The sequence below is a fragment of the Salvia splendens genome, chromosome 8 (genome assembly GCF_004379255.2).
Source record: "Salvia splendens isolate huo1 chromosome 8, SspV2, whole genome shotgun sequence".
Classification (NCBI taxonomy): domain Eukaryota; kingdom Viridiplantae; phylum Streptophyta; class Magnoliopsida; order Lamiales; family Lamiaceae; genus Salvia; species Salvia splendens.
This window is the reverse complement of record NC_056039.1, coordinates 33,629,525-33,640,861: the sequence shown is the minus strand read 5'-3', so window position 1 is coordinate 33,640,861 and position 11,337 is coordinate 33,629,525.

Sequence of the window (11,337 nt, the reverse complement as noted above, 5' to 3'; positions counted from 1 at the left end):
TGTTCAATATCTCGTCTTCGGACGAAGAAACTGAGGGTGAGGATTTCTTTTTTATGCTTTACTGCTTTAGCGGCGAAAACTAACCTTGCTTTCTTGCTTTTTGGCAGTGTACATGCTGAATAAGATTAGCCGCAAATCCTCCGAGCTTAAGGAGCCGGAGAAAGAGAAGGCTACCAGCTCGGCGCCTGATGCCGAGAAGAATCCGAAGAGGCAAAAGACCTCTTCGGATCCAAAGAAGCCGGAGTCCACTTCGGCAAAGGGGAAGGGGAAGACCCAGAAGCCCCCAAGAGCGCCAGAGAAAGACGTGGTCTTGGCGCCTCCTTCGGAACATATCTGTGAGCCATTTTTATGGCCCACGGACTTCGCCGAGGTGAATTCTCTTCTTGATTTTCTGGCCTTGCTTTTTTTCTCTGTATTTTTTGTAGCCCCTCTGTTGACTTTTTGCTTTTTCCATTTTCAGAGGAACGATATGCTCTCCAAGCTCGTCGCCGTCGAACTCTCCAAAGCGTCCAACGACTATGCTGAGATGCAGAGGAAGTTGGCGGCTGCTTGTCACCGGGCCGAGCAGGCTGAGGCAAACTTTGAGAAAGCCAGAGCTGCTAGGATTTCGGCCCAGGATGAAGCTCAGTTTGCCAAAAACCAGCTCGTCATCCAGCGAGAGCAGACGAAACGGAGGGATGCTGCTGCCGTGGTTGCCCAAGGAGAGGCTCTCCGTGCTTTCGCGGAGAAACTCTTTCTGAGCAACCAATTTTCGGCCTTTGTCGGTGATTTGCTGAAACTGATGACCGATAAAGCCGAGCAGGGTCCCGAAGTCATCCTGCCGCTGTACGGCCGAGAGATAGCAGCTCGGCTTCAGAGTCTGCCGGTGCTTGAGGAGCTTGCTTCGTCCTCGGTCCTGCTTTCTGCAGACCAAGTTCGTAGTTGCCGAGCTGACCGCGATGAGAACATGGAGGCTATCTTTGCCTCCATAGGGTCAGTTTTACCCGCTCCAATTTTCCATGGAGAGGGTGAGACCGAGCAGCATGAGTGGCAGACCGGCGATGAGCAGGCCGAGCAGGAGGCGCAGCAGATCGGCTAGGGTGGCGCCGAGCAGGCTGGGGAGAGCAGGGAGGCCGAGGCTGAAGCTGAAGCAGACAAGGAGAAGGAAGCTGAACCTCACCGAGAAGGCGGAGACGAAGCTGGCGGAGTATGATTTCGTCTCCCTTCTCTTAGTTTAGTTTCTTCCTTCTTGTAAAACGGCCTTGAAGCCCTTGTGTAGAAAAATTTTTTTCTTATGAATGAAAAAATTCTTCTTTCTGCTCTTGTGTCTTCGTATAGTCTTTCGTACTCTCTTTTACTCCTGTTGTGGTTTACTACCTGCTCAGTAATCTGAAATGCCGAACTGACATAGCTGCTCTATATTCTGAACTCTTAAGGAGCTGGAGGTACTTCACTGGAAGCGGCTGTACTCTTCGGCTTTAGACGAAGCTGAGAAAAGAGCCATAGCTGACCAGGTGAAGAATGACGAACTCTTGGCTCGTTCAGTGAAGCTGGAGGCCGACAATAAGGACTTAGAGTCCGAAAAGAAAGATCTGGAGGCCGAGCTGAATACCGCCGTCGCTGAGAGGACTGCGTATGAGGATTTCATCTGCAGGCGCGGGGGAATGACCATCTCTGAAGTTCAGGAACGAGTTGACGAACTGTGGGAGGAATATCATGTACTCCGGAGGAACAATGCGCTGGAGAGCTCGGCTTGCCAACAAGTCGTGAAATCATTGCGGCGCTGGGCTTCTCGGTACGACATCATTCTTTCCCGGCGTCCCTCAATCAAGAGATTCCTTAGGCATTTCTCGCCAACAGATGGTCACACTCCAGCTCAAACTTCTGATTCACTTGCTCAAAATCCTACTCCAAGTCAGCAACGAACTCAGGAACAACCGGAGACGTCAAGTCGAGGACGGACTGAAGTTCGCAGAGGAGCGGTGGTTATGAGTGAGCAAGATCGGCAAATGCTTCGTGAAGAGACTCTTCGCCGCCGAGGTGCTAGAGCTTCTCGGGCTCAGGGAAGAGGTGGCAGGTCGATCAGAGCATCTCGTCAACCTGCTTATTCTTCAGCTGCCCGGAACGCCCGAACTCGGCTTCATGGGGATTTTGTGAATAGGTGGCTCAACTTTAGCAACCCTGGACAGTAGAATAGTCCTTTGTAATAGCGTAACGCCATTTTGTAGGGTAGCGGAGTTGTATGCCGAACAAGATTTAATAAATGAAATTTTCATTTCGCTTCTAACACTGCGTATTAACAGCTCAGCGAAATAATTTCATCGTACTTGTCCTCGGTCTTATGAAGTAAACTTCTTTGACCGGACATGGTCCTCGGTCTTATGAAATAAACTTCTTTGACCGGACTCGTCTTTGGTCTTATGAAGTAAATTTCTTTGACCGGACTAAGCTTGTGTCCTAATTTGGCGAGTTTTATCGCTTGGATCGGACTTTCCCTTGTCCTAATTCGGCGAGTTTTATCGCGTGGATCGGACTTTCCCTTTGTTGCAGTTCGTTTCAGACGAACTGCTTGTTTCTTAAGCCGAATTGTGGTCTTGTATCCTCCTTAGAAGCTTGGACTCACAATCGTTGGCTTATTGTTGCAGTTCGTTTCAGACGAACTGCTTGTTTTTTAAGCTGAATTGTGGTCTTGTATCCTCCTTAGAAGCTTGGACTCACAATCGTTGGCTTATATATGTTCTAAAAAGGGGATCAGCCTTTGAAGAACAAGATACCTCAGTAACATTTGTAAGAGACGACACGCACATAGACGGACAAAACGCACATAGACAAACAAAACGCATAGTAAAAAACAAAGAAAGCACATACCCCTAGGACCGAACTAGACACAAGACTGACTGACCGGACTGTCTCTTACAAATGGAACTTCTTGAGGTTGGAAACGTACCATGTTCGGGGTGCTTGTTCTCCTGACATGTGAGTCAATTTATAAGACCCTTTGCCGAGGACTTCTGGCACCCGATATGGACCTTCCCATGTGGGTTCGAGTTTGCCCAGCTTTTCTGCTCGGCTTACTTCGTTGTTTCTCAAGACGAGATCTCCCACTTGAAATTGCAGCTTTTTCACCCTTTGGTTATAATACCGGGCTACTTGCTCCTTGTACTTGGCTGCTTTTATGCAGGCCAATTCTCTTCTTTCTTCGGCACGATCTAGTTCGACTCTCAGTCCGTCCTCATTCAGTTCTGCTGAGAAATTAAGAGTTCGGGGACTGGGTATGCCGATCTCCACCGAAATCACGGCTTCAGTGCCGTACACCATCGAGTTCGGCTCCGGTGTGACTTCGGTCATTTCGCCTGCCTCTGACTCCGGCTGCTGTGATTACTATGCTTGATGGTGCCGAGCTGATTGCTCGGCACTTTTAAGCGCAATCTGCAAACACTCTTGCTCTTTTTTGATCACCTCGGATGACCGCTATCCCTCCTTTAGTGGGGAAGGAGTTCGGCGAGGAAGCCTCTGATCGCCATGATCGGGCTTCTTTTTGTCTTCTCTAGATGAGCTGTCTAAAGACCGTTTTCGACGGTCTGCCTCATCGGCACGAGAAAACTGGTCCGCAATGTCCCACATCTCTTGAGCTGTTTGCGGACTGCATTCCACGAGCTTTCTGTAGAGAGCTCCGGGCAGGATTCCATTTTGGAATGCTGAAATGACAAGTAGATCATTGAGATCGTCTACTTGTAGGCATTCCTTGTGGAACCTCGTCATAAAGTCGCTGATCTTTTCATCGCGAGCTTGACGTATAGAAAGCAGCTGAGCCGAAGTGATTCGGGCTTCCGCTTTCTGAAAGAACCTCCTGTGGAAAGCATCCATTAGATCTCGGTAAGATCTAATGCTGCCTTGGGGGAGGCTATCGAACCACCTTCTTGCGTTCCCGATAAGCAGCTCGGGAAACAGCTTGCACATATGGACCTCATTGAGACCTTGGTTCGCCATGTTATACTGATAGCGTCCCAGGAAATCATGAGGATCCACTAACCCGTCATAAGTCATTGACGGAGTTCGGTAGTTCTGTGGCAAGGGAGTTCGGGTGATATCGTCCGAGAACGGAGTCTTCAATGCTCCGTACATGGCAAACCCGACATCTCTTCGGTATGGAGGAGATGGAGTTCTCCTGTGATTCCGGTACCGAGGAGGAATAGGAACATGTCGGGGTTGAGGATTCTTCTTCCTGGAAGACACGGCACTACTGCGGTAGTGACTTTCATGTCTGGATGAGGAAGGAGAATCCACCGTTTTCGTCTTCGGTTCTTGGCTCTTTTGCAGGAAGGCTAAGAACTCATCCTGCTTCTCAGCCAAGAACAGCTTGACAGCCTCATTCAGATCAGGCTGCTGGGAAGACTCGGTGTGTGGACCTTTTGAGTGGCTTGTTCCTTCTTCGTGAGAACTGGAGGTAGATGTCTCCCGAGGCTGTTTTCCGGACCTGCGGGCTGGACTAGCTTCCTCATGGTTTTCACGAACGGTATTACGGGTAGTATGTGATCTGGTATGCATTTTTTTGGGGTGGAAAAAGGGTCAAAAATTCGCTTTATCACAAATTTGGTTCTCTGCTTCCCACAGACGGCGCCAGTGATGGTTTGGCGAATTTTTGATGGTGATGAATGCAGGAAAATGCAGATCACGACACAGAGATTTACGTGGTTCGATTTACTGAGGTAAATCTACGTCCACGGGAAGAAAAGAGGGCAGAGTTGTATTGCTTGATCTGTTTTCTACAGCTTACAATACAGACTTGCTATTTGATATTTGATCTCTAGAGAACTTAACCCTTCTTTATCTGATCTGAGTTCTATTTATACATTGAACTAAGATCGTGGCTTGCATCACCACTAATGATGGTTGTGAATGTCGTGGAGGTCATGGAGATCCTGCATGGGTCCACTATCCTGCATGAGATCCTGCATGAGTCCACTATCTCTGTGCTTGGTCCACTATCCTGCATGTGATCCTGCATGAGTTGACTATCTTCCAGTTCGGTCGAATACTGAGACCGAACTGCTGAACTATTGCCGAGCAGCTTTTGCCGATCTGAGAGTAGAGCTTGATTGGTCGGCTTTTACCGAGCCGTAGGCTGGGGCCGAACTCTTTGGTAATGCCGAACTGATTGGTCGGCTTTTACCGAGCTGTAGGCTAGGGCCGAACTCTTTGGTAATGCCGAACTGATACTCTTCCTTGGGCTTTGGGCTGATGGGCCGTCACTGCTATTGGGCTTGTTTAGTACGTACCCCATCACAGTCCTCATCCGTTTGGCCATTGCTCATCATGCGGAGTGCGTTGGTGTACAAACCCGAAAATCGGGAGACCGCACCCCTGATTCGGTTCCAGGCCTTCCGGCAATCCTCCCCGTTGCGTGGCCTCCCCTCCGGGCAAAATCTCATGTAGGCTGCTGCTATCTTGCCCCACATGTTGACGATCCTCTGCTCGTTAGAAACGAGAGGATCGTCGCAAACACTCACCCACGCCTTGCAGAGCGCGACGTTCTCCTCGTCCGTCCACCTCCTCCGTACCTCCTCCTCACCCGGCTGCGACGACTCGCCGACCTTCTTCTTGCCCTTCTTCGCGGGGGCGCCACGCACCCGCTCTGCCCCCCTTCAACGAGAGTTTCCGGAGCTCCGGGAGTATCAAACACCAAGTCATCTAAGGAGAAACTATCAAACCCCAAGGGCGTTTGGGTCGATGTGTGCGATGAACCAGTCGAAAAATCTAAACTGGGGCGATAGACATCCCCCGCCGTCGCCGGGGACCCCCCATAAGTCCACTGTGTAGCCGGTACTACCCCCGGAGTCCCTTGTGTCGGCGGTACCCCCCGGGCATCATCTGCATCCCGGGTGCCCATCCCGGTGGTGCCCACCCTGGCGGACTCCCCCCCCGTTGGCATCCCGGAATACATCTGCTGCCACGGGTACATGTTGTAGTACCCGGGGCATCTGACCCCATCCACTTCCCACGGGGATCGACGGAGTTTGTGACCCGCTACTCCCGGAACTAGGCTCGTTGTTGAGATCCATTTCCCTTGTTGATCTTGTACAGAAATTAAGATAGAGAGAGTACTCGTTAAAACAAGTGGTGTGAATGAAAATGACGAGCAAAGCGCGTATATATAGTGTTTCGGAAAAAAATTAAATTAAATTTCGCGCTAGGCGGTGCGCTGGGCGATCCGGGCGCTGCAATAGCGCCGAGCGGACCGCCCAGCGCACCGCCCAGCGCCACGCGGTTTCTCTCTCCATTCGCCCGCTGGGCGACTGCAATAGACCGCTCAGCGAACCGCCCAGCGCCGGCGCTCGGCTGGGCGGTCGGCTGGGCGGTATTGTGGATGGTCTAAGGAAATGTAGTTTATATTTTTCTAGAACGGATGGAGGGAGTAAACAGTACCTTTTGAATTCGTTGGGTCCTCAGTTAATGGATTTAATGAGTCTATTAATTTTTGCGTCAACGAAATAAGTACTACTCGTATTACATATTAATCCGATTAATTTTTTATACCATTAGATATGAATTCAAGATTAATAAACAATAGTCTTAATGAGATGAACCTTCAACTATTGAAAGACTACTATTTTATGAAAATAAATTTTGCAAAAATATATGAAAAACTTACAAATTGACGAAAAAACACAAAATCTATTCTTTCCTGGTCAAAAAGATTTCAGATGGCACTTTCCATGAAGCATTTTAAAAAGCACACGTTTTTTTCCTAATAAAAAAAAGCTACAATGATTTTGTAATGGCTAACATCACATTACCCGTACATGTGGACATGAGACAATCCAAATCACTAATATTGCGTAAAATATTGTTAAAAATATTTAATTAACATATGGACTGGAAAAGGGAGTAGTCAAAGATGGAGAAAAACTTTTTGAATTGAATGAATGTAGTGAAATATAATCTTTTTGAGTGACTTGGTGGAGCGGAATTTGTGGTTCCATCATCAATTATATACTCCCTCCGTCCCGCACTACTCGCACTTATTTCCTTTTTGGGCGTCCCAAGTTACTTGCACTCTTTCCATTTTTAGTAAAAAATTTCACATACAGCCGTCATTTTTGACTTTCCTATACACTCATTCCTTAATCTCCGAGCCGAAAAGGAAATAAGCGAGTAGCCCGGGACGGAGGGAGTACAAAATATTGTCCAAAGACACGTAGAGGATGACTGTGACCCAACGAGAACACAAAAGCTTGGTCGGCGAACTTCGATGCAAAGTATGATTATGTGATATGTAATTTTTTATTCAATTATGTACTTTTTAAAATATAATTATGTAAATTTTAAAAATGTAATTTTATTTTAATTTTTAAATATCGCAATAAAATAAATGGTTGATACTCATTTAAATCATGAAATTTGGTCAAATTCTGGTTTGTCCAATAAATTTTGAAATTGGAATATTTAATCACAAAGTTTTAAGTTTTCTTAATTGTCTCATCCATGCACAAAATGTCATCTTTTAACGATATTCAAAACGTCACATTTTATTAATATAAGTATTTTTTCTCTTATATTTCTTTATTTTCTCATTTTTCTTCTTATTTTATTGAAATATTATCGTTTGGAACATCATAGAAAGACGTCGATTTGTACATTTATGGGTAATTGAGATAAACTAAAACTTCATATCTAATATTCTAATTTTAGAATTTATATATGACATAGTATAAGAATTTAAACAAACTTTGTAATTTAAATGACGGTCATCTCAAAAATAAATATATAAAAAGTGATGAATTAGTGGTTTGTGATTGCTCGGTCATGTTAATGTTAAATAAGTAGGTGACATGACATACATATAGTATGGATATTATATGATATTGTAAATTTGTAATATACTATAGATGAGCTATAAATGTTAATTCTTACGTTGTCCAAAACTGTGCATTCATTGAATCTAGATACGCGTGGAGCTTATTTTTCTATTGCAATTAATTAAGTAGTTATCGTAAACATGTTTTCAAATAGTCAACGAAGAAAATATGTATAGTCTATTATTGTGAAGATGTGAACACTATTTTTTATTCGTGTTCAGACGCTTCGTACATTTCTTATTTATTGTTTTTGTTGGCTTCACAAAATGTATTACTATTGGTTTAAAATTTTAGCATTTAATTTATTGATGTGCCAATAGCTATGTGTCTAATTTTTGTGATGAATGTGTCTCTGTCCAGTGCTTCCGGAAAAACATTATCTTCTCAGAAAAAATATGTGTCACAAAAATGTATTATTGGTACAAATTTATGATTGGATCTGAGATACTTCTCAAAATTTAGATTTCGAATCTGATTTTTGCGTAGTGCGGATTGACATGAAAATTTGAATTATAAAACATACCAATCTGAACATTTGAATTCAGAGAATACTCATAATCGAATCTACCCGAAACTTGAAACTATGTGATAAACAATTTTTCGAATCATTCTGAAAATATGAATTCAGAGAAAATATAATTCGAAACTATGTGAAACTTGAAAATATGTGATAAATGATTTTCCTATGATAAATAAACACAAGTTTTATAAGTAAGTCGGTGGGTTCGAATACGAAACTTTTGACTTTGGACATTAACCATTTTTTGGTTTGACCAAAAGTGTTCTGAACCCATCTCTACAAACGAATAATTTTTTTGTTTGACCACAGCTGTTCCGAACCGGTCTTAAGCAAAATTTAATTAATCTTACTTGATATGATTTGCGATTAAGACCGAAAATTTCTCGGCAGATAGCATGCTACAACCCGTTGGTTCAAACTAATCTTTTTTTTGCTACCTATTATGTAAACAATCAGAAATAAATCGAATCTTTAAATGCTATATCAATTTCACACTTGTAAGTCATTGGAAGAAAATAGGTGTTGTGAGTTTGTATGTCAGTGAGTCCATATATGAGTTTATTTTTACCATTTGTTTCTTTCATTCTCTATGAAATTGATAACTTATCAACATCCATCGACTTTTTTTTTACCTGAAGTGGGCATGGAATATTTATTTACTTTCGTTCTTTTTATGTTTTTCTCATTTTTCTTTGTAGAACCTTAAATAGTAAATGTCTTATTCAATTTTTGTGGATGTAAACCGTAATTTAGATTTTGTGGTACGGTTTAAGATATTAACGTGACACTAAAATAAAAGTGTGGCTAAATTTTGTGGCTGGGTCGTTAATAGTACATTAATGACAATAATATTAATATTTGATTCGGTGTCTAGATGTTTGATTTTTGTTTTTCTAATCCATGAATATAATGTTTGATAAAGTAATACACAAATTATTAATAGGAGACACGGACACCCTTTAGTACCCGAGTAAAGTAATGAGAAATATTTACCTAAAAAATTCAAAAGATTTGCTTTTTACTAAAATATTACCTCTCAAAAAACTTTTCTTTTAAATATTGATTATTTAATTGATATCCATTGACTCATGAAACTATAGGGGTGACTTATTTTTAATTCCATAACAAATTAGTAAGCTTCCCGATTTTAATATGTGCTTGTTTTTATATATATATATATATACAAGTAGAAATTAATATTGTACTTAAATAATTATTTTAATTATGGAAGGTATGAATTCCATAAATGTTTCACGAAGTGTGTCTAATTAAGAGTAACTTAGTAAATTTTAACAACATTTATATTGATATTATATGACTATACATATTTCAATTAATAGAATATCTGGAAAACAAGAAATTGCAATTTTCAAGTTCACTATTTGGAAAATCCTCATTTATTGTGCATATTTCTACTAGACAATAGACATCAAACAACAAAATTGCTATCACCGATAATCTTCTAAGGGCTCGTTTGATTAGATGAGTAGAGTAGGAAAAGGATGGAAAATGCCGACGTGGACCTTTCTAACCATCGTTTGTTTGCATTTGTTGTTTTTTATCAAGCCCGTTTGAAAAAACACGGCCCATTTGAAATTAATGTTAGCTACCCATATTCAATTGGTAACTCTAACCCCCAAAAAAGAAGGTTTAGTGAGACAGAGTTTCATTGTTTGAAAAAGACTCCCCCTCTTCTTCCCCTTTTACCCTCTCTCTCCATCCTCATTGTTGCTCGAAGGCCACTGCAAAAACGCAGCAAATACGCCATAGCTGCAAAGAAAACTCCATACAGGTCAGTAAATCCAACCATTTTTATTGTTGCGTAGACATTCGAGCTCGACGCTCTCCGTCGTGGGTAGATGGTTGTTGTCTGCAACATCTATGAATGACCCCCAATTTGATTAGACATGCAAATGAGATTAGATTTGAATTATATGGTGTTTTATTTGGTGCAGGTTCTACAGTTCAATTGTATTTAGGATTGTTACTAAATTCTATTATGTTATTCCCGTTTTTGATGTCTATTTGTGATTTGTACATAAAATGAATAATTTTTCCGTTTTCATTAGCAATTTTTTCCGATCTGGTTTGTATCTTGGTTGAATGGGAAAATTTGACTAGTAGGAAGATGTTTTGAAGGTTGATAACTCAGTATGTTTGCGTAATGTATGTTCATTAAAGCGGTTTGATTAGTCGCAGTGTATAATATGTGGTAAATTTCATTTTTTAGGACTTCGAATTTTGATGAGAATCTCCCAGTAGATAAAAGGCATAAGCTAACAGTTACAAATGAATGCAGGTAGTTATGCTTAAGTGTTGTTGGTTGCTCTGTGTTGTAGTTGTGTACAGGCATGGACAGGGAAAATAAAAAACGAAAGGAGATTGAAAATGTATTGGTTGTAGTTGAAGATTTGGTCCGTCGGCAGCGCCAACAATCTTTTCTTCTGCTCAGTTTGGCTGAGTATTTTAGTCGGTGGAGGAGTAGTGATGACGAAGATGATACAACCATGGTTACTGACTTGTTGTGGAAGATACCGGAGCAAATTCGGCGTATGGATAGGCTAATACGTTTAACTGACACGGACTGTGTGAACAATCTCCGGATGGACCGTAACTGCTTTGGACGGCTGTGTCTACTACTACGTGAGCGCATGGGTTTGAAAGATCGAAAATTTGTAAGCGTTGAGGAGCAAGTGTCTATGCTCTTAAGCATCCTCGCTCATCACAAAAAGAATCGGATAATAGGGTTTGAGTATTTGCGATCCGGACAGACTGTTTCTCGATATATTCATGACATAAAATGAATAATAGGTATTTTTGATGTATAAAATGACATTTTTGTTTAATAAAATGATACTTTTACCTTATAAAATGATAATCTAAGCAGATAAAATGACAGTTAGCTTATAAAAATGATAGTTTAGCTGGAGAAATTGCATATAAGCTGATAAAATGATACTTTAACGTGACAAAATGACA